At 43.2% G+C, this 25,179-nt stretch overlaps 1 protein-coding gene across 1 annotated transcript in view; it reads right to left on the reverse strand.

Moving 5' to 3' along the window:
• The window catches only part of RYR2 (ryanodine receptor 2), a 3,481,211-nt gene that overhangs the window by 71,088 nt on the left and 3,384,944 nt on the right, over nucleotides 1-25,179 (reverse strand). The window lies entirely within an intron of this gene.

The raw sequence follows: 25,179 nt of genomic DNA on the forward strand, positions 1-25,179 counted from the left end.
TAAGGCCATGATTTACTAAGATATTGCATCTGGGTTGAAGCAAATTTGTGGTGCAGCACCGACACAAAATACATGTTGGGTTTCACCAAGCTTTGGGGCCCATTAGGATGGCAGGAGGATCGCCACCGCCATACGGGCGGTGGCGATCCGCCCGACATCCTTGCCCGCCCGCCACCCATGTCCCCCTCGCCATATTACTATGACGGGGCGACCGGGGTGGAAAAGGTTTAATATGGTGGCGGTGTCTATCAGACACCGCCATCCATATTAGTATGGGCTTTGGGAGATACATTTCCGAAAGGCAGGCGGTCTTTACTTTGGGGGCCTCCTCCGGGCCCCCATGGGGAAGGCGAGGTGGGGGGTTGCACATGGGGGGGTACCTGTGGTACCCCCCAGCATTTGCATAGGAAAATGAGGAAATCCAAACAGGAGGGAAAAAATATGGAAGGTATATGTTAAATTATCCCTTTAATATTTGGAATATTGTTGAAGTAATCTTTAGGAAAAAGACTTCATGGGCTTGTAAACAAAGAACTATAAAAAAAATGCAACAAAACAATGTTTCTTCGATCCTACCTAAACGTCATGTATTGTGTTGATCAAACTGTCAATGTGTTCGGATTATCTGGGTTGTGGTAGTGATGTAACATAATGCTGAACAAAATACTGTCGAGATACAGAGAATGATAACCCATGAAAAAAGTATGACTTATAGAATGTGTATTTTCTGCTCACACCAGCTTTTCTCGTTGACTGAGAAAATAAAGGATATTTGAGGACCCTGAAGACCGCTTTTCCTTGTGCCGGATGTTCTTTCTTTGTTTGGGTTTGTTTGCGATAAGGTGTATTATGTATATGTTGTCTATGAATGTGGCCTGGGATCGCTAGATCTCCAGGACTCCAGTGCGCACAACGATTAGTTATTTATACAAATGAAACCATTAGTCAAAATTTTTCTTTGTTGTTAAATCATGTCTGACAAAAACATCCCAGCAAGAACGCTAACACGGAGCCGGTTACATCGCCTCTCGTGAGAGAGAAAAACGACGTAAGCGAGTCCTTAAACGTTAACTCCTATACTCGCAGAATTCACACGCTCGGCTACGTGCACAAGACCTAACAGATAAACTCGTTCAACTCAGAAATTCAGATTCTATTTCTATTTTACAACACACATACATCAAAGACAACCAGTTACCAGGACCCCTGACGAAGGGGTGTAGTCCCCGAAATGCATTGGGTTACAAGTGTAATTGTGTTGTACTAAAATTGTTTTGGATAATTGTATATGAATTATTGATTTTTGATGCAATGTTCACAAAATGACATGAATGGATTTTTATTGACTAAACTTGTGATGATTTAACAACAAAGAAAAATTTTGACTAATGGTTTCATTTGTATAAATAACTAATCGTTGTGCGCACTGGAGTCCTGGAGATCTAGCGATCTCAGGCCGCATTCATAGATTATTAAGGGTTTAGCAGGCACTAATCTAGTGCTGCACACATATCGAATTAATGCCAGGAGATTGAAAAATTTGAGTGCAATACCCTCATCCCCATACACATTATGTATATGTTGTACACAAGCAAAATGGCATAAAAGCTTCACAACTAAACGAACTATAAAGAATACCTATAATATTCGTATATATCCTGTATCACGCATATGCCCTGTTTCTTGCTAAACAAGAGGAGTGAAGCCAATAACGGTTGGTAAAAAATCTATTCCCGTCTAAATAGCCTTTTTCCATTTAAAGCAGAGATACAGTAAAAAGTGCGACCTGCAAAGTAACAATGTTTATAGAAGGAAAGGTAATGGTTTGTTCTGAGTAAAAGCAAGTTTTGTCTCAACCTATTAACACCACAGCAAGCTTGTAGTGGCGGCTCCTCCATTTGAGAAAAGGAGCATCACCCCACAAGCCAGAGCTGAATAATGAAATGGTAATAAAGTTTATTTATTACCATTTTATTTTTTCAGCAACCAACCCGTCCTGAACTGAGTGACAGAAGGGGTAGGGCCAGTGCTACCTAGTGGCTGCAGGGAGCTGTGACCTTTAAATTAGGCATGTCTCTTTGGCCAGTCTGCAAGGGACGGCCAGCTAGACCATGCGCATTTTGAACTTCTCTAGCCTAGCTGTCTTAGACAGCTGGGTTAGAGAAAGGGCAGGCCTCCAGTGCTCTTGAGAGTGCTGAGTGAGGCCTCTCCCTCCAATCCTAGGACTGCTCTCATGCTTGGGAGAGCAGTGCCAAGATTGGTTAGTGCTGTTTTCTGGGTCCCGCGTTGGAGCCTGCCTGGAAGAGAGATAAACACTTGAGGTGGCTGCTGTATCACGCTTTAAGGTAAGTATTTTATTTTTATTTATTTTTGCGTCCCCTCCCCCTCGCCTCACCACCCTCAGTGCATGGCAGCCCACACTGCCATAAAGAAAGAAAAATAAAATTGAGTGGCTGCACTGCAATGGCGACCCGTTAAAAATGCCTTGGTATCCTTGAACACAAGATGGCTGCTGTTTCAAAATAACAGCAAGATTCAGCCGGCCCTGGCTTCCTAGCAATTGCAAATTTTTGTTGAAAACGTGATTATGAATACCATTCCAATATAGTAAAACCAGCATAAAATGTTCCTATTGACAAAGCTGGATGAAGAATTTTGTACAAGCATGTTGCTTAAATTGTAATCAGTATTGAGCTGGCATTGGCAAATGTCAAACCTTTTTGTGCCAACACTTTAAGAATTATTAAATAATAGTTTGTGATCGAGAATGTTTTAATCAAAACTCTCACTCTCAGTTTCAGCTACTGTGAACTCAGCTTAAAGGAATCACCATACTCTACACAAGCACCACATTACATCACACATTTTTAGGCACAGGGAGATAAAGTAATATGCCCAGATTTACAAGCTCTTGAGTCTATGCCAGGACTTGAACCTGCTTCCCAAATTTCAAAGCTGACACCTTTGGCCTTCAGGCCACATCTGGTTCTTCTCTTTCCATTAAGAGCCATGTTTCTAAAGCAAAAAAAATAGTAAGTCCAACACTATACATTGTCAGCACACTGATATAGAAAATAAGGAAATAATGGAGGTAGGGACTTAAAATAAAACCATGCAGGAAATAATGTTAAATAAAACTCAATGATTTAAAATAGTTAAAAGTATACATTGATAAAAAATGTGTGTTGAAAACATATATAAAAATAGTACACATTAATTATTTAATTATAAAATATTTTAATACACTATTTTAAATTTCAAAATACTCTAACAATAAATTGCGTTGAAATAAAATAAAATTATGTTTTATAAATATATAAATCACTGTTAAACTTTATTTCATATTTTTACTTCAAATATAGAACACAATAAAACATACTTCACTACATCACTATTTAATTAATGTTTGGTTAAAACATTAAAAAATGGAAATATATTAAATTAAATTACGTTTTTTCTGAAGTTTAAATTAAAAAGCAAATTTCCACCTAAAGAAAAAAGCTGATTTAATGTCTTTTAATAATTGATGTACAGAATTAATTTAAATAGGGCATTCATTTTTTCTAATAAAATTAAATGTTATTTTTTTTTTAGGTCCAAATTAAGTTAATATATTTTATGATCAAATCATAAATATGTACTATTTTTTTATACATTTTATCCTTAATTTATATTACTCTATATTTTAACTATTTTTAAGTAATTTAAATTATTTCAACATTATGTCCCATGCTGTTTTATTTTAAGTCCTTACCTCCATTATTATCTATAGGTGGGTGTTGCAGTACTACAGTTTGGCCATGTGTAGTGCTGAACTTATTATTATTTTCTTTTTTTTGTAGTAACTTACACTCGGAGTCTGTGAATACTGAGCAGTAGTAGACATACTCAAAAGTGTAAACGTACTCCTAAGTGTAACTTCACTTTGTGAATCAGATTTATGGCCTCATTACGAGTCTGGTGGTCCATGGATCGCCAGACTCGAGAGGGCGCGGTCCATATTACGACCAGGGCGGTAGAGCTGCTCTGGGACCACCGCAACTGCCAGGGATCTGAGTTCCCTGGTGGTAGTGCAGTGGTCTTGAGGCTGCAATATGTGTGTTCCCGCCAAGCATATTACAAGTTTCATATCTGCCATGGATTTCATGGTGGTGAGTCTGCCATGAAAACTGTGGTGAAGAGGATATAACGGGGGCCCTACAGGGCCCTCTGTTGCCTCTGGGCCATCGGGTGCATGGAGGGGGGCACATGTTGTGCCCCCTTGAGTGCATGCACCCCAATACCAGCACGGCATGGACTGCATCGGTTAGGAATGCCAAAGAACCACCTGTCAGACAGGGGAAAACTCCTAATCTGGCAGGCGGTTCAATCATGGGTTTGGCAGTGCAGGAGCGGACAGTCCCGCTCCTGCACTGCCAATCTCGCAATGAGGCCCTTAATATAGTTTTTCTCTCTGTTTGCGTATATAAGTCATCTAAGGATTGTTGGCATTTATCGTTGGGCCCTTTACCCCATTAAATTGTCATACACTCTTGATCAAGTGCACTGTGTCCTAACTTCACAGTATCTGGGACTCCTTATGTATCTACAAAAGAGAGGAAATACATTTAAACAGTGACATGCAGGGTAGGAAGCTATGCATCAGGCACTGACAAACGAGCCAGGGCATTTGACATTGTTTCAACCTTCAGCTTTACTTGTAAATGGGAGTGGCGACTGATGAAACAAGCTACTGGTAAAACACCAGTAAGTATTTGTCCAGTGTGAAAGCCTGCCACTTTACTTGAAATGTTGCAAACTAAGAGCAGACCTTTACCTTGGAGGAGTGAACTGAGTCAGCGTGTCTACGGCAAATCTATATTTAACTGAAATTGCCTTCCCGTCAGATTATTCTAGCAATTGAACAGCATGGGAAGCCAATCAACTGGTGCAGTAAAATGGACTATAAATAACACTTTAATGCACAGACATGCAATGATTGCAGTTTTCACGGGTAAGGCATTTTCTTATTTTGCTTATCAGAGAGTCTCAGACTGGCAGTCATTTTTATTAATACTTTCTGTGAAGTGTTTTTTCAGGGGGCAAGAGTGCCCTCTTTTGAGCATTTCCCTCCTTAAAAATATTATCTCCTGCATCTGACGGAAAACGTTAAAAGGGTGTTGCAACAAACAGAACAAAGATTTAGGTACCACACATGGGAAAGCAGCATACTACACATGACACTATGACAGCGTTTTAATCTCATGCAGGTGAAGTCTGTACATTGTCATGTCAAATGGATGAACAGGAGAATTTAATATCTTCGGCAGGCATGGGGTTGTGCCCTGGGTTGTGATAGGACAGTTTGTTTAGGCCTAGTGTCTGGATGTTTTTCGCTGTAAATGGTTAAAACCAGAGCACAAGTCTTAACACCGCGGCATGTGACATCACGGCATGTGACACCGCGCGCGTGACATCACAGTGTGTGACATCGCTGCATGGGACATCACGGCATGCGACATCACTGCGTGTGACATCACAGGAAGTGGAATCATAAGAATATATATGTTTAGCAGGTCTTTCATGAGTACATTGGAGCACATTTCGAGTATACACGCAAATCCTCCTGATTGAGTCAGAAGATTCACACTTTTGAAAACTTTGCATAAAACAATGTTGACTTTTGTCAGCGCAAACTTCCTCTAACCATTGCGCTTTACAAGAAAAAATAGTGGTATTTAAATTATTTCAACGCCTCCTCAGGGGTAGTAATCACAATATAAATATCATTTATTTTGAGTAAATACAGGGAAAGACCAATGCTTCTGACATTGTTACAGTGCATGCATAGCTCCTAAACCGGGACTGAACAAAGTGAAATGCTGCCTCTCTTAAGTATATGTGAAGTGTTAACAAGGTGTGAGCCTTTGTTTTCCCTCTGCTGCATTTGCTTCTAAGTGTGAGGCTCCTGACTGCTCCCAGCCAGGATACTCGAACAAGAGGAGGCCTGATGACCCCTCAAACTGGGCCTTTGTTCGGGGCCCAGCAGGAGTCAGAAACAAGAAAGCCCCTCCCCGCCTGCACGTTGTTGCGATCGAAAGCAGACAACAACGTGCAGGTGCTGCAGAATGTGTCCTTGCAAATAACACCGGGATAAATTCATCATATTTTTTGTGGGGCCCAACTTCTTGGCAGGGTGTAAAAATAGTGGGCCGACACCGTCCACCTGCGTGTACCCCAGACTCAAACCCTCGTTAAAGCGCGTTAGTTCAAGTTTGAAAAAAGGTCGAAGTTAGGATTGGGCAGTTCTAAGAAATGCTGTAGCCATCAACAGGAAAGGGGTGGCAGATTTCTCCCAAATCATCAGTAATCCTCATGTCCGTGGCAGGGTTGAAAGCATTTTTCTTTTTCTCGGCAGGCATAACTCACTCTCTTGGCCTTTCCTGGAAAATATATGTCAGTATCTTGGACTGTTAAATCAATGGGGTACACCCACAGAATCAAAGGACCTGGGTATGGGTAGTATAAAGAAGGATGGTCCTTGACTTTGATTTAAGTAAACACTTAGATGAATTTCATTTGTTTTTCGGTTATGCAGTTAAATTCGCATACATTGATTCAATCGAAACAATGGGAGAGATGTGTTCAGTAGTAAACAAAACCCAAAGAGTTTGACACAATTGACTTGGAAAAACCGGGGAATTGAAAAAGCAATCAAAGTATAACCACACTATGTATATTTGTTATATCAAAAATTCAAATATTTATTTACAATTAGATAAAACAGTTGTCTAAACGGCGCAGTGGACTATCAAGAGTATAGTCAGTGAGGAAGTGAAAGGGGTGCTCAAGTGATGAGGAGAATGGAGAAAAAGACAAAGGTGATAAACAGTTATATTATTTACACAATACAAAGCGGGATAGCCTCCGCTATCATGTAAGCCTGTCCCCTATAATTGTCAATTGGGGGGGGGGGGGGAGAGAACTAGGAGGGATACAGGCAGATCAATGGTAAGCGTCGACGTTTCGACCCTGGTGCTCTTGGGATATTGAGGACCTCAGCTGCGGGTCTTCTTCAGGACAGTAGGAGGGGGGGGGAGAAGGAGCGGCGGTGCAGTTGGGCCGTTATCCAACAGTTCATCTGGAATTTACACCAGTGAAGTTGTAGGAGTATGGACCTCCGTCCACGCTACTAATGGATTGGTCACCTAGTGTCTTGTGGTGGTCAGAAGATGTATTGGCTGTCTATCAGGCTGGAGTTCTGTGTAGGGCCGCTAAAAAGAATTCAGGCGCGGTCCTACCGGTGCCCCCTCGGGCGTTCCGGTGTTGTAGGTATCCGAGTGTGTCCTGGACGTAAATGCTCGTTTTCGGACAAACGCCGATTGAAGCTTTCGGACATACTACGATTGAAGCTAACCTACAATACAAGCCTTCCTGCGGTACCCGGCACGATCACATGATCTCTCCTGCGGTACCCGACCCGATTTAAACGAATTCTCGAGGTGACGTGAGTACCTGTGAGAGAAACATATCACCAGATTAAGTGAGAACATTTACGTCCAGGACACACTCGGATACCTACAACACCGGAACGCCCGAGGGGGCACCGGTAGGCTATCCAGCTTTGTATTGTGTAAATAATATAACTGTTTATTACCTTTGTCTTTTTCTCCATTCTCCTCATCACTTGAGCACCCCTTTCCCTTCCTCACTGACTATACTCTTGATAGTCCACTGCGCCGTTTAGACAACTGTTTTATCTAATTGTAAATAAATAATTGAATTTTTGATATAACAAATATACATAGTGTGGTTAAACTTTGATTGCTTTTTCAATTCCCCGGTTTTTCCAAGTCAATTGTGTCAAACTTTTTGGGTTTTGTTTACTACTGAACACATCTCTCCCATTGTTTTGATTGAATCAATGTATGCGAATTTAACTGCATAACCGAAAAACAAATGAAATTCATCTAAGTGTTTACTTAAATCAAAGTCAAGGACCATACTTCTTTATAGTATCTTGGACTGGCAATACAAAGCTGAAATGAAAAAACACTTTAGATCAGTTCTTAGTCTCATCCGATGGTTGTAGATGGAGCTCACAGGCACTCCTTCTTGGGGAAGCACTTATTTTTCCTCATCAGACTTTGACCCAGCACAAGAGAGAGAAAAACACCAGGGGGGAATGACAGTGAAAAAAACATGAGAAAGGTAGAAAACATAGATGGAAAAGAATCCACAAGAGTGAGCCCCATAAAGGGACAGGGAGCGTCTAATATTGGCTTGACGTGAAGCAGCCTCGGTATTCACCATGCGGATATTCAATATGTCAGCCGTGAGCTTCAGATCAAAACTTTGAGCCCAACGTTCCTTTTAGAAATTAAGCATTGCCACTGCTCCTGATGCTAGCAGAAGTAAAGGACCTTACTGATAGCTATTCGGATAAGCAACTTTTGGAGGTTCTTAATGTGAAAGGAGACTGATATGAGTTTCGAGTGCTGACGGGATTGGTTCTCTCAAGCGTTAACTGCTCGAGTAAGTTGCATTTGCAGGGAAAGTGTGGTGACAGCTGTATGTGGATAAATGGAATAAAGTGCCCTCCATTGCGGTACATTTTAAAGATACTGCAGGTTATCAAGGAGTTCTATGACAAAGTGGAGGAACAAGATCAAAGTTGAAGTACTTCTATATATGATGACGAGGACCAGAGGTGATTAGTAAGATCCTATTTTTAATATGATAGGTATAGGATTAATTATTATATATTGCCAAGTCATCTTCCTCCGTCACCCCTCATTAAATCCATGACCTCTTGTTCCTTCATTTTAATCAAAGAGAGTTTCTGGAGGCAGATAATGTATAATGAATGCAGAATAAGCACTGTGAAAATAATCTGCTCGATAGGCAGCCTGCAATATCTTACAAACATAGTCTTAAGTAGTTTAACCCCTTAAGTACTGAGCCCCTTTTTGATCTTTGGCCAGTTTGCACTTAAGCCTTCAAAATTCTTTTTTTAAACAAAAGATATCCATTAAGACATCCAGGGGAATTTGTGTCCTCTCTTTTTCACACAAGTTAAGGATGTTAACGGTATCTAGAGTTTCTGGATTCCCCTGGAGGGAACAGAGAAAATGTCCACAGGGTAACAAACTACAGAGTTTTTTTTCTTTAAAAACATGAGACAAATGTGCTATGTGAGTAATGTCTATTTAAAAATGGCATCATCAAAAGGTTTGCTGTGCTATGATTACCATTTTCCCAGCTTTCAGGAAAATGTAGAACTGTAAAAAACATTTTTAATTACTGTTTTTGCAGACTTATAAGTGGTACTCAACATGTGATAGTTTGCGGTTTCTTCCTAGCTTTAGTTTGTAGGCGGTAGAAGTGTGAAACCCATGCGGTAACCTAAAAGCTGAACATTTCAGAAAAGTAGACAGCATTCTAAGAAAGTATTGAGGTAGATGACTAATGTTTTTCCCAAATAAACAATTCATTTGAATAGGAAATAATACAAATAAGTAGAAAAACGGAATTATGTGACACTGTTTTCATCTGTGCTTTTTTAACCCAATGACTAATATACAAACGTTATATTTCACAACATCTGCCACATACTTTCGGTCAAAGGTATATAAAGTGTATGATGGTTATCTAAAAAGACGCAAAACCTAACATGATCAACCGAGCTGCGGTCTACGATAATTTTTCATTGTGAAGCAACCTTACATCAATTCATAATGTAAAATCTCCTAAATGTAAAATGGATATGAAGGAAAACTATGTATTTTTTAAATGTGCCAAAGAATACGAGTTTAGGAATAGTTGTTAATCATATGAATCTGAATTTAGGGTTGTCCATAATAACATGATTCAGAGGGTGTTTGTAAATATGTTCTTTCTTGCATAATGCCTCACATATGGGAGTGAAAAATGTAGATAGTTCAATAGATAATAACAAACGTTATATGATTCTGTATTCCCACACTTCTACCAATAAAAAAAAAGCAACTCCACTTTTATGGTTGGGTCTCTCACCCTCAACACGGTGAGGCCTCAAAATGCAATGTGCAGACATTTAGATTTTTGCTTGGCTTTTCAGTCTTTTCTGGGGATCTAGGAAGCTGAAGTACTTGGGCTCAGGATCAGCTTGCTCTCATACATGTCTGAAAACTTGCCAGCGTGATATGGCTTATCTGGACCCCAACATTTTTTCTTACCCACAATGTCCTGCAAGCAAACTTTGGCTAAAATAACATATGTTTCTCATGTTTCTGTGAGAGACAGTTCTGGCATCTATGGTGGTCAACAAAAGGTTTTGTAGGTGACCTATCACCTACAACTGGAACCTGTTAAAACGTCAAATAGGTGAGGTGAATGTGGTGTAATTTGGTCGTTTTATGGTTACATTTGGTCCACGGTCTACTGGTGGGTAAGAACGTTTATTGGGAGAAGTGTGGGAATGCATGGATGAGAATACAGTTGCATAAATGTGATAAACATTATTTTGACCGATATTTTGATGTTTGCATTGCATTTTGGCTAACACAATGTGCTGTGATCTATGCAAGCTGTCAACAACCAGGATTAACCTGGGTCTCTAGGTTTCAGAAATGCCCATTGTTAAAAGGGTTCCATCAATGACAGATGAACGTGGATGTTTTAGGCATAGATTTAACATTGGTGGGACATTTTGGGTAAGAAAATATGTTGGGAGCTATGCAAGCCACACAACCCTGGATTTGCCTCAGTGTCCAGGTTTTAGTAATGCCTAGGATTGGTAGGGTTCCCTTAGCGCCGGTTGTCCCAGATCCCAAACATTGCAGCTGCCCCCATCCCCCCCCCCCCCCCCCCCGGCAAGTGGAGAGAGCTTCAATTTCTTTGGGTGTAGTTTTGAAACATGAGCTGACAGAGAGGGGTTAAACACCCCATTTTGACCTAATTGAGACAGAAATACTGCTGCGTGCCCAGGGCTGGGGTCTGTTGCCAAGATAGTACAATGTCCCCGTCCAATCATTTGCTCCTTGTTTTCCATGGCTGCCTGGTGAGCTTTAAGGTAGGCCTGGACGGAATTTGAAATTCTGCCAAAGGAATCAGAGGAAGATGGTAATTCCACATTACTCCTCTAATGTGGAATTACTTATAAATTCCACTGCTTCTCCTGCGGAATTCATTTGCAGTGGTTGTTGTTTTTAAAACAGAGCTAGAAGAAGGAGCAGTCCCTCTTTCTTTAAAAAAGGCTGCATATTAAAGTTTAATCTGCAGTGTTTTTTAAACATAGAGGGACTACTACCTCTTGCAGCCCTGTTTAGAACCAAATCACTGTAGGGTAACTGCATTCCCCTCTGTGCCCTTATATACCTTGCTGATTACTGCATAGTATGTAAGGTTGTCACAGTGTATGCACTTCAGTGATCTCTAAACAAGATGGGAAGAGGGAGCAATCACACTTATGTATAAAAACAACTGCAGTGATTTTTAAACATAGAGGACTGTGCCCTCTACCCACCCTGTGAAGTGCATACCTGTGAGACAGTGCCCTCCTTCTGCATGGTTGCCCCCACCTTTTGCTGAATTCCTGTTGTTCTTTGACAGAGTGTGCCCTATGCTCCTGCTAATCAGGTACTTAGGGCCTATGTTCTTTCCCTAAAACATAATTGAAGCCTAAACCCAATTGGCATCTCTGGCCACAGGTCAATCCCTGGTCAATGGTACCACAGGTACCCAGCGCACTGTGACCAGAAAGGCCTCTAAGGGCTGCAGCACTTATTGTGCCACCCTTAGAGGTCCTGTACCACTACACTCACACATTGCATTTGCAGGCTGTGTGTATTAGTGCAGAACAAAGTGAAGAGTAGACATGGCACACATCTCTGTGCCATGCCTACAACCCACTGCCTGGGCATAGGTCAGTCACCACTCTGGCTGGGTGCACTATACCAGTGGTGAGGGTACAGTTGCATGAGCCCTGTACCTCTACAGTGTCTAAATCCATTCTTAGACATTGTAAGTGCAGTGCTGTCATTAAGAGTACATGGTGCTGGAAGTTTGTCATTACGAACTCCACAGCACCATAATGGCTACACTGAAAACTGAGAAGTTTGGTATCTCAGCAAATTAAACCCACACTGATGCCAGTGTGGGATTTAATGAAAAATACACACTTAGGGCATCTTAGAGACGCCCCCTGAAAAATATCCTCCTACTAGTGTCTAGGGTGAGTGGCTGCTTTCAGCTGCCACCACCAGACATGTTTCGGGACCCATGGGTCGAGAACCTGCTGCTCTCTGTGACCTGAAACAATGCAAATCCTGGGACGAGGTGCCAAGCTTCCTCCCACAGGATGGGCAGAGTTCACAAAGGGGAAGCTTGAAAGGCTTACCACCTTAGTGAGCTTCCCCAGGCCACATGCTGATTTCAGCAACTGGTCCCCACTGGGTCTGACTCCCATCTTGGGAGAGTGAACCAGCGGGAAAAACAAATGAGAAAGAGAGTTGTGCCCACCTCTGCCGACTCCACCCCTCAGGTGGGGGAGGCAAGGTGAAGCACAATTCTCAGTCTACGCCATCTTGATGATGGGAGGACTTAGCCAACCAGGGACATGCTCATGCCTCTCTCCCACTGGAGGGTGGCATAATGGGGGTGTCCCACCCCAGGGAAGGGACCCATTGGCCCTTTCTTTTACCTACCTATAACACCCCTAAATCTAGTATTTAGGGGCTCCCCTGAAACTTGATTCATCAGACAAGAACCTGCAAAAAGAAAAGAAGAAGAAGGACCAAATAGCTGTGCCGAAGCTAACAAAAGGAAGACGCCCACTGACTTGACCCCAGCCCTACCGGCCTGTCTTCACCTCGAACCTGCTCCTGCGAAACCCAGGTGTGTCCACCAGCCAGCAACCTTGAAAACCCCGGAGGACCTTCCTGCCTTCCAGCACAAATACTGTTTCTCCTATGAACACCACATTTGTTCACCTATAACCTTTTGCTCCAGCCGGTTAACGCAAATCCGCTCCACTCTGCACCCTCTGTGCACGGCCCAAGCTCGAGTGGGCAGACACCACAAGGTGGTCACCCCGGCAATCCTGACCCAAGATCCAGCAACCCCTGACCTGCCTCAAGCTTCCAGCTGAAGCCTGCAGCCTAAATCCAGAAGGCCCCTCTAACCGCGACCAAAAGCTGGTTTGAAGATACCCCTGCACCCAACACCCTAAGGCCTTGTGTGCCTAAACCAATGGTGCCTAAGCAACCCCTAACTTACCAACTCATCTCTCGAAGTGGTGGTTGCACCCAGAAACCCTTCATCTGCCTGCCTGCAGCGCTTTTGCAAACCGGAGTTTCTCCATTGAAACCAACAGGGCATCCAACATCAAAACAGCACCCTGCACCCGGCCGCCCTAGTGCCGCTGAGGGTGCACCTTTGGTGCTAATCTGTTTCCTCATTTGCCCTGAGCTACAATCCAGAAGCTTTGCTCCCACAGCCAAGTGGCCTTCTAGCCAGCAGCCACCAACCAGAGGCCCCCTATCCCCTATTGGATAACATTGGGCCTCAGCACTCTGCACGCGGCCACCCTGGTGCCGCTGAGGGTTTAACAAGAGTACATTGTTGACCTTGGAGGACCCCTGAGTCTACCCCCAGAACCTCAACTCCCACTACCAAATACTTACCTCAAAACTGATAACACTATTTTCCTCTATAGGATAACATTGACTGTTTTTCTGTGAAAAGTTTTTAAGTGTGGAGTTTGAGAAACTAAAGAAATTCTTTAAAATTGCATAATCTAACAAAAGCAATTTTACTTACCTGTTTTCAGGAAATGACCCAGATTAGTATCTAGGTATACTACTCTGCGTAAGACTAGTATTCTCAAAGGCTACTTGCCTGCTATTTTACTAAAAAGCCTATTCATGTCTACGTACTGCATTTACTAAGTATTGCATTTTTAATGCATCCATACTGTAAATCAAATCAAACTGCATATACAATTATCATTCAAATTCATTTCAATTCCATTACTACTGTAAAATACTTATTGCTTACCTGTGCCAGGCTTGTTTGGTTCTAGAAAATAAAATAACTAAAAGAATATTTTTATAAAAAAAACAATTGGTCTGAAGTTCAGTCTTTGAGTATATGAATTAATTTGCTAACTGAGTGTGTACAACAAATGCTTAACAGTGTCCTCTGATACTGCCTTACTGCTCGACCACACTACCACAAATAGAGGGTAAGGTTCTATCTAACTTTACCTCTGCCTACCTTTGGGGTTCCAACAAACTCTGTGCATACTATACCTCATTTTGGTGTAGTATATACAGAGCCAGCTTCCTACAATACCCCTCGGCACGCTTACATACTCTGCCGTAATCACTGCCAAGTATGAAAGGGCACCAATAGATATACACTACAGAATGATATGGAGTGTTATCCAGAGTTTGGAAAGCACTGCATACCAATCAACAGCGGCGCCCTCATATACTCTGCAATAATCACTGCAGAGTATGTAAGGGCATCAAGTGGAGTTTGGCTGTGCTATTGTCTTAGCGCACAATACATCCTCACACAATTTTTGGATGTGATACCTATGTATGGAGTTTTGAACATGCACAGGCTCCCATGGAAGAGAATAAGGATCAAAGACATGAAGTGGGACAGAGGACTGCATACTAAGGGGCCGATTACAGTGCCGTAGGAAACAGCTCAGACTCTCAGTCGGAGCTGTTCCTACAGCATCGTAATCCCCTGTTCGGATTCATTTCCGTCCAACCCATATGGATGGAGTCAGTCAGAAAGGAATCCGAACCGTATTTCTGAATGGCTTCCGACGGGCTCAGAGAGCCCGTCTGCCATTCGGAAAGCCTCCTGTAATCCCAAGGATGTCTCTTTCCGCCCGAGGGATTGCAATGTCGGATTCCGACCGCCTTTCTGTGCCTGCCATTCCGACACAGAAAGGCTGCCGGAAGTCAACTTTGGGGCCCCCAGCAGGGTCCCCATGGATGCAAGGCCTCAGGATGGCAGCCAAGATGGCATCTATGGTGCCTCCCTGTTGATCCTTGCACCCCAGGGCAGGCACCTGAAGGTGTCCGCCGCTGGGTGCAGGGATGAACTGCACCTCCTCTCTACGCAATGAGAACATGCATTCCGGTTTGAATGCATGCTCCCATTGTAAAGAATAGGATTACAACCGAACAGAGTTCGTCGCATCCTAATTGCTGGTTTGGGACCACCAACAGAAGGCCGGTCAGAACCAAATCGATGTTGGACGGACTCAGGTCCATCGGACATCTAAATCAGCCCCTAAGGCGATATCTCTCACCAATGGATATCATCGTTGAACCCTGTCTTGTGTGTGGCTAAGTGGAAAAAATATTTTTGTACCCTACAAAAAAGAGTGTTTTTGTTCATCTGAGGATGCACCTTTAAAACTGTCCAACATAGATCGTCAGGAGTGTGCTGTGTGTCAAGAAAATTAGTGCTCATCTTATTTGAGCTAGTATCTAGCCACAGCAAAATGGGGTCAAGGCGTGGGGATAAATGGAAACTGCACTTCAGCCCTATCTCACTTAATATACTTCTATTAACTAATCAAGAACAAAGGCAATGTAGACCTCCAAAGATGGGGGGAGAAAACTTAAATGATTAATTAACCAAACTGCAGAAAGAGTTGGGAATAGAATTGGAGACACAACACTATGGGGTCTATTAACAAAGGCATGTTGGAGTACGTTAAGTTGTACGGCTGTAGCACTCTTTTCTAATCTCTTACGTACGTTTGTGAACGGGCCCCAAAAATATACAATGAAAAAAGTATGTAAATATTCAAGAAACATTCATATTCAATTAGTACAAACAAAAAGGACTGTGACCTCTTGGACCTTTACTAAGAGGGGTTTAGCTGTTAGGGGTCAATTCACAAAGGCATGTAAGAGTACATAAAAGAGTCCTGCTGTAGTAATACTTTCCGTACTCAGGCATGATTTTGTACATCAACCGCACAGCCTCAATTACATGTATCACTGATTTCTTGAGGTGCATAGAACTTGGTCTAAACAGACACTGGGAGGTACAAAGGAATCCTGCATGTCTTCTAGTTACCAGAAGGGAGAAAGATACATTCCTTTGAGGGCATGAGAGAAATATATGGCATTCTGGATAGCCAAATTTTCAAAAGTCAGATAATATACACAGAATCACCTCTAAGGCAGGGCACGGATCATCCAGAAGAACAAATCCTAGTCACTAAACCATTTGGAAACTCACAAAGAGAATATAATAGGAAAACTAGTATCTACATTCTACAGAGCAGTCCTGGAGAAAAGCAAAGAGCATTTGTTAATGTTGTGAAGAAAAGGGTGAGACTGAAATGAGCCAAGAGTAAAATATTTGGAGGTGGGACACTGATAGCTACATCAATAGGAGTGGCAATGTCTTCAACTTAATAGAGAGCTTTTTGCTGGAAAACGTTAGGAAGGTGGGTATTTCCTTATTGCATAAGTTAATAAAAACATAATAAAGACATTTAAAACGATAAATAAAGAAATAGAATACAACTGATGTACAATATTTAAATCTAAATAACGCATTAAAATCATAATCAGCATATCACTGGAAACGGATGTATGACGTTAGCACGCATACTATTACCACGCATACCATTACAACGCGGTATTTAAAACGAATACCGTTACAACGCATAGCGCTTTGAGGTGCTGGATAGTGGTAAGTATAATTTTATATTCCAACTCCAGTCCCCGTGGACACTAGGGAAGGTGTTGGATATAAAATTAAACTTATTCCCTATCCTAGAGCGCCCCCCAGCGCAATGCGTTGTAATGGTATGCGTGGTAATGCCTGCGTTGTAAGGGTAGTGCGTGGTAAAAAATGCGTGCTAAACGTTGTATACCACTGGAAACAAAATATGGGAGATGGTTTCTGGACAAAATATATGCAGGAGAATCAGAATGAAAAATATTCTGATACCGTTCCAAGATCAACATTATTATCTGTCATTATAGCTTTTGAGCCTACTCTTATGAAACCCTAACTCCTCACAATGCACAATGTATTCCATTAATGAAGTGAGCATAAGCAATACATCACTGTTGGAAATTAATTTGGTGTGTATGACGCTTACCAATTTACTAAATACAATCTGGTTAGGTCAAAACAAAATTCTGAGAGAAGTTCTGTTCACCTCCTGCCCTGGAAGCTACGGTACACACACAGCAGGCAATTCCCAATTAAGTGTGTTATACTCAAGCTATAGAAACAATGTTAGAATACAAAACAGCAAAATCAAATTCACAAATACATTTACAAAAATATAAAATAATATTATAAACAAAAGACATTAAGATAATGCAAAATTGTTAAGGGGAACCAGAGATATGATCCCTAATATTTTATGGTAAAAAGTGCCTATAAAAACTAAATTGCCATTGAAAACCAATGGTTTGTGGTTGCTCAGGGCTTAAGCACCATTTCAAGCTGGCAATGATGGAACAGAGGATGGATACCACAAGTGTGTTGACTTCCAGCAGTTCATGGTCCAAGGTTGTGGAGAGCAAGGGTCACACGAAGTCGGCTACATTGTTGCCCAACTCCTGCTGAAGCCTTTGGTTTTAGTAGCAAAAACTCAGAGCAGGAGAAACCTGGGTTTTGTGGGTACTGAGGGTGATTCATTGGTCAGACTGGTCAATGGGAGAGGTGTGGCGCCGCAGCCAGGGCGACTGACGCTGGAATCTGGGGATCACGGTTCGATCGCCGGTGGCAGATTAGCCCAGCACCATGTGACTCTGGGCAATAGCTTGCTTAATCTTCCCGGCAGCCCCCAGCGCCTGGAGACCCTTACAGGTGATTGTTCGTGCTTTGCAAATGTGGAATATTATTATCTCCTTGCCCGAGTCAAATGTTTTACCTTGAGACTGAGACTGAGTTTGTAAGTCAAAATCATCCAGAGGGAAATGCTGGAAGCTGTAGTCAGACAGGGCTTTATAAGCCTAGATAATTTTACTGCAAGGTCCTCCTGAAACCCTTTTCAGTGTTACAAAAAGTGACAGTGACAAACTTGGTTTTCCTGTCTGCCTAAGAGGCAACCTTCCTGGTAAGTCTAAGCACCTTATCTTGCTCCTCTTGAGGTGAAAAAAATGACAAAATGTTGCTCTTTTGCAACTGCTGGACATGCTCTTTCTGGTTAGTCCTGCAGCCCAATGATCATCAGTGCAGGCTTCTAGGCACCAGGTATCTCTCTCGCCAGATCTCTGCAGGCTCCAGTTCTCTGTGGTAAACTGGGACCTCTTAGAATAAGGAGAACCCCTGCTTTTTGTATCCCTGAAACTGGCAACCAAAAGTACACCCCTAGACCCTTGGGGAGCAGTTCCAACCTCTGGGTGCCATCAGGAGTCTGAGCATTCTTGTGCGTGTCTTCTTACAGCAGGAAACTGGAGTCTTCTTCCAGCAGGACATTCCTCTTCACATGGATTCTTATCAGGTATTGGAATGCTCTTCTTTGCAGCACTGCCTCTTTCCCTTACTATAAGTATTCTCTAAACCCCTTTTTCCAAGGTGCAGAAGCCAGCTGCCACCAGAGAGGCCTGTCTTCTCCTCTTTAACAGCTCCCAATGTAGACTGGCTCTCTGATGGTATGACAGTGGCAAAACTGGTTCTCTCCTGTACTGTTAAGTTACTGGAGTGTAGCTCTCTGTGAGGGTCCTGGGGCGATTAGTAGAAGCACTCCTTTTTGTCTCCAAGTCAAAAGAAGTAGTGCTGAAGCTGGCCTTGGGTTTCCAACTGTGCCTGTCCACTAAAAGATATCTAAATCCTGCTAATTAGTTATCAATTAATGTGTTCTTCTTGGGCACAGAAGCAAGCCATTGTCCTCTGCTCCAGGAGCATTAACTCTCCTAGCGAGCGATATGTGTTCAAATTCTAGAGGAGTGCTGAGAGACAAACATGGGTTCAAGCCACTTTTGGCTTAGTCAGTCTAATGTGCATTTTTACAAAGTTAATCTTTTACTCATCTCAAGTAATAAAAAATCTGATTTCACTATTGAATCAGATTTTGAAAAGTAAGTTGGAAATAACTTTGAATTACTTCACTCGCATTTCCCCAGCTGGAGATATATAATTAAATATTTAAGTCCCACCTAGGTTCGTCATATGGAAATTGAAGTTTAACCTACATAGGGAATAGCGTATAGGGCTTCAGTCACTGTAAGGACACACTTTTATAATATATTGTGCACCACTTTTTCTGTATTATTTAACCTGCCTTGTGACATTCAAATCCAATGCCACTGCTGCCTTTTCTGTGCTAGCTACTTTGGCAATACAGGAAAGTAAAAAGAAAACCAATGTTACCAATACCATTTCAGGGCCAGAAGGCATAAACTGTGGTCCTGAACAGCGATTTCCCAGAGTTCTAGAATCAGCAAAAATAAGGCCCATAAAAAGGTGAAAAATCAGGATCATGCAGTAAGGCAAATTTGCAACAACCATGATATAAGATGTATTTTTTAAGTTGTCTGTAATATTGCTTTAGGGCTGTCCCACTCAAATCTATTGGCGGGAAAAAGGATTCTGGTATGTTTGGGACGATTGCTTTGACTGGTGCCGACCCTTTTCATAGACGCTTACCAACTTGAGGCCAATAAATTCAGCAGCTCCAGTGAACGCACGGCCAGCCGCAGTCCCGCACACGGTCTCCTCCCGCCGCCGCAGCTCTCCAACAGCCGAGCGCGGCCGCAGTGGGGGGGAGACCAAAGGAGGACTGCAACATCCAGGGGCCTCAGCGGCCGGAAGCCGCGAATACCTGCGCCCGGAGGCGCATAAATTACAGGTCAGCCCCCGCGTCGCGGGACCACGCGCGGGCGAGCGCCGGACTAAGCCCGGGCGAAGGGCGGGCACTCTGTTGCCCTCAGGAGCCGAGGGAGGCCGGGCTGGGCCAACTCTCTGTTATTCTGCTCACCATCCCAAAGCAAAGTGTTATACCAGTTAGTAAGCCCTAACATAGTGGGGCTGTGCTCCTACAGTCTATAGTTCTATCTATAGTTGTCTATATGTTCTAGTGCCCTATATTGCCTTAGGCCCTAATTGCTATTACATCATGAGTTCGAGCTCAACTAAAGGATCACTGCCTTTGGCTACTGGTGGTATCAAAGGTACATTGGTTGACTTTGTGTTTAGGGTAGTTCCAGATACTGAGAGGGAAAGTCTATTTGCAGAGTGACGCGCTGAACGACGCCGCTCTGTTGCATCACTTAAAAACAAACGTCCCTCCCCTGGTCTATTGCAGCTAGACACACCATTGCATATTACTTGTTCCGAAGTAAATGAGGATTCTGACACAATATTTAACAGTATCCCAATCCCACTCCTTCTGCGAGATGTAACTCCTACTCCGGATCTTGTTTCATCTTCTCCCTGCGAACCATTACCAGTAGTGGAAGTTATATCTGACAAACCCTTACCGGCGGCAAAGGTTATGCAGAAAAAGCCTAATAATACAAAGCAACCTAGAACACAAGGCTCACCCCCAAGAAAAAGAAGGAGAAGGGGAACTGACCCTCAGAGCAAAAAGATCAGCCATACTGACTTTGGAAAATCTGCTAAAGGCTTGCCAACAAAGACATCCACTGTACCAGTACAAGGTTCCCCAGCACAACGGTTGATACAAGACCCTCCCGATATGGATCTGAAGGGAACTATGGAACAGTTAATTAAATGCTCAACTTTGTTGTTGATAGAGAGACTAACCAGACTAGAAGATCGTCTTAAAGCATTAGAGGAAGCACTAGCGGTAAACACAGGGGTTCAAAAGCATAATATGATGCCAGCATTGGTTCCCCCACCTATGGTACAAGTTACAAATATCATTGCTCAAGAAAATCCACATACCATTGAGTCGGGAAAACCCAAATCCCCAAAGTCAGTCATCCATAAACCTACACTCCAAACTGTACAACATGTTCCCAGAGAGGCTCAGAAGGGAGAGAGATCTAATGACAAATCCACTGCTGTAAACAAGCAGAGGAAATTAAGTCCAGTCAGGTCCATAAAGCCAAGGGGTCTCCAAGTGGATTTGCCACCCGAGGCGTTCCTCTGGTGGTGGTCCTTACTGGAGTCCCAATATTAGAGGTTGGAAAGAGGGAAAATTATGCCCAGCTAAAAAACAAAACTGCGCACTGGCTCAGGCAGAATCGCCCCCTTCCTCCCCATTTAAATGGCGAGATACTACATGTTCGACGTCTCCCATGGCTTGGAAGTAGAGTAAAGGACAAAAAGGGAGACATCATTGTCATAAATTTTAGGGACCATAGAACAGTAAGCTATATTCTAAACTGGTTTCCAGAATATGGTAATAGTTCCATCATACCCTATGATCTGACCTATTTTTACCCCAGATCCTTATTGGTTGCTATGCCCAATCTCAGGGTCCCAACTTATTCTCAGGACAATTACTTCATACACCTCCAAAATCGTTATGAGGCTCTTTCAGGCTTAGAGGGGGTGGATTGACTTTATCATACGCTTGTTGTTCATGAATCGGATAGCAAAGTGTTGGCCAGGTCTGCAAAAAATACCGAACCTAATTGCACGCATGACTCCCCCGAGCTTAAGTTAAATAACGTTGCACCCCAGGAACCTGATGGCATTCTTGCCTCTAATCTTGGGGTCCCGATCATGCACCCAAACCCTGGCGACTCCGCCCCTGTCGCCCCCAACCAGGAGATGCTAGAGAGTGCTGATCCAACTAACTCTGGGCCTGGGGATGGTTTTCTTGCTCAGAGTTCCTCTCTTACACCGGTTATGGCAGAGGGCGAGACGCTGAAATTAGTTAGCTGGAATATAGCGGGTTTATCGCGTAATCTGGATATGCCCGAATGGAACCTTTTTATTGAGGCTTTTGAAATATGCTTATTCCAGGAAACTTGGTGCCTGGAACCTCGATATAAGGTTGGTTATACCACCCATTTTGTTCCCGCAATCCCTCCCCCATCAGGGAGAGGTCGCCCTTCAGGCGGGTTACTGATCAGGATAAGTATTTCACTGGGTTATTATATAACGAGCAGATCCACCAGGTCTCCGGATTTACAGAGATTATCAGTTAGAGGGCCCTCAGGGAGGAGGTCCCTAGAGATTTTTAATGTTTATGCTAGACCTTCAAAAGGAAGCAAGCCCTCTTCGACTCTATCAGCTCTCGAAGGCGAACTTAATTCTGGTTGTGTCGACTCATTTATAATGATAGCAGGGGACTTCAATTGCACCATTGAACCCCTAGAGGTGGATGACATTTTGGGCTCCCAAGAGGACGATGGTAAGAGAGGTATTCCATCCCTCTCAATTCCACCAATCAAGAGTTGGACCCCAAGACCTATCCACTTAAATGCCCCGACTCTGGAACATGGTGTCAGGGCAGTTAATGGACGGACAAAGTCAGATATTGGTGGGGCTCATACTTTTAATAGAGTAGGTCATTCATCTCGAATTGACTACATTCTGTTGAACTTTAGTTTCTGGGAATTTTTGCTGGACATGGCAATTTTGCCCTCAAGTGACAGTGACCATAATCCATTATCTCTGTCACTGTCCTCTAGTTGGTTGGGTGGGAAAAATCCCCAAGTACCCCAGGCCTGGAAGTCGTCTTCCGAAGTCCGCCCCTCTAACTGTGGGAGACGCCTGAAATGGGAAAAGGTTGCTCTGGATGAAGGAAAGTTATTGGAAATAAGATCTATTATGGCCAGGGCTCTCACCAGTTTGGATACTGTCGCAGCAAATCCCCACGAGGTTTCTACTTTATTTACCAACACTACTAAAGCATTGGGTGACCTTTTCATCATACAGAACCCAGGTCACAGGGCCAACAGGTTGGGGCGCCCCAAAGGCAACCCAGGCTGGTATTCTGCCTCTTGCCGAAGCACCAAAAGAGATGTAATTAAGGCGGTTAAAACTAGGGACAGTAGTTTAATCAGCACTGCCAGGAAGACGTATGGGCGCGCTACCCGTACAGCGAAGAAAGAGTGGGAGGATCAATATTGGTGTGACCTAAAACTGGCGAGTGCTAGGGGGGACTCTAGGAGTTTCTGGGATTTGGTCAGAGCCAAGGATAAACCTATGGACTCCCTTGTAACATGTAATATCCCAGAGGTGTCATGGTTTAATCACTTTTCTAAACTGTATACCGTGGCCTCGGGTGTGGAGGACGACTGTACTGAGAATTACTTTTTAGACTTCCTTGGGCTAGATGAGATCTGTTTGTTTACAGGGAAGGAAGTAGAGGTTGCAATCTCATGTCTTATCCCAAACAAAGCTGCAGGGCTGCAGGCAAGGTGGTTTTGGGGAGAGTGCTACAGTGGGTAGAGGAGAATGGGATACTTTCTGATTTCCAGGCAGGTTTCAGGGCTGGTACAGGGACCATTGAACAATCATTTCGCTTATTGTTGTTATATTGGAAGGTGGTTCTGTTGGGCAAAGGCAGTCTGTATCTTGCCTTCATAGACCTACGGACTGCCTTTGACCTAGTGCCCCGCAACTGTCTATGGAAGGTCCTATTAGATTTGGGCATGCCACCGTACCTATTATCCCTGATAATTAAGTTCCATGAGGATAATTTTGCCCAGGTTCGGTGGGGAAATCAGGGCCAAAAGACTGCCAGAATATCTGTAAATAGAGAGGTCCGCCAGGGTTGTGTTTTAGCCCCCACACTGTTTTCCTTATACGTTAACGGTGTGGTGGAGCATCTTTTACAATACCCTGCAGATGCTCCATCCCTGGCGGGCAAAAGAATACCTACGCTCTTATTTGCAGATGACACCTTACTGATTTCGAAGACCCCGGTTGGGCTGAAGAGCCTCCTCGATAGGTTCCAATCTTTTTGCGATGCGAGGGGGTTAGAAATCAATACGGGGAAGACCAAATATCTGATCCTGAATCCCCGAAGAAGATAGGCAGGCCTCCCGTGTTGAACTCAGTATGTCTTGAAAGGGTCAAGGAGTTTGACTATTTAGGAATCCGCCTCACCGACACCATGAGGTGGAACTGTCATCTTCAAAAAATACTGTTAAATCACAAAAGGGTGGTGGGGGCCCTGCTCAAAGAACAGCGTTCCTCTACCTTTAAACCAATTGCCCCGGTACTGGATATCTATAAGGCAAGAGGTGTGAGTGCGGCGTTGTACGGGGCGGACTTTGGGGTCGCAGAATGTGGATGAGTTAACCTGTTCAGAACACAAATTTTTGAAGGACTTGATGGGTCTCCCTTATAGTACCCCCTCTGTTCCCCTACTCCTTGATATGGGCTGTCGCTCTATCAAGGATCAAGCAAGGCTACGCCCTCTTCTCCTTTGGGCGCGCCTATGGAGAGTTCTGGAACGTGCGAGTTATGCGGAGGGGTTAAAAGAGGTTTTACCAATGCCTGGCTGGCACAGAATAAGATGGTTAAGGGATGTGAAATGGTTACTTGGAGAAGTGGGTCTTGGAAATATTTGGTAGTCTAGGACCGCACTCCCTAAGTCTGTCCTGCAAAACTCTTATTGGAAATGGGTAAGGGATTTGAGGAACTTAAACCCTAATGTAGGTAGTTCTACTGTCGAATTCCTATTGCATAAGGAGGTGGCATTCCGAGAGCCCTATCTCGATATCATCACTAAACCTAGAGATAGGGCTCTATATTTTAAATTTAGAGTTGAAGTGCTGCCTGTCCACGAATTGACTGCCAGATGGAAGCCCCCAGCACAGACCATTCCATTCTGCCCATTCTGTGAGACCATGATCGAGACAGTACCTCATCTTCTTTTTATATGCCCCGCATACAATGCCCCTCGCATTAGGTGGTTGAAACCCCTCTGCAAAGAACTAGGTACAAGACATTGTGGTGAGGCCCTACGCATTCTGAAATCGGCTACACGGCCCCTACTTGTCTGTGGCTTGGCGAAGTTTTTAAACTGGGCTTGGTTGATCAGGTCCAAAAGGCTCTCTTACATTGTTTAATTGAGATTTTATGGCTATTTTATGTAATTTATTGTCGCCATTTGTATTTCGTATTTCGATTTTTGTATAACTGGTTTTCTTATGAAATAATGCTTCATATGTATTTCAAATAAGGCTTTTTATGTAATTTAAAAATGTATTGTAATGCTTTTAAAGATATATTCATATCGAAATAAAGCCTACTTTGACTGACTGACTGACTGGTATGTTTGGATTC

This window comes from Lissotriton vulgaris, chromosome 6 (assembly GCF_964263255.1).
Source record: "Lissotriton vulgaris chromosome 6, aLisVul1.2, whole genome shotgun sequence".
Taxonomy (NCBI): domain Eukaryota; kingdom Metazoa; phylum Chordata; class Amphibia; order Caudata; family Salamandridae; genus Lissotriton; species Lissotriton vulgaris.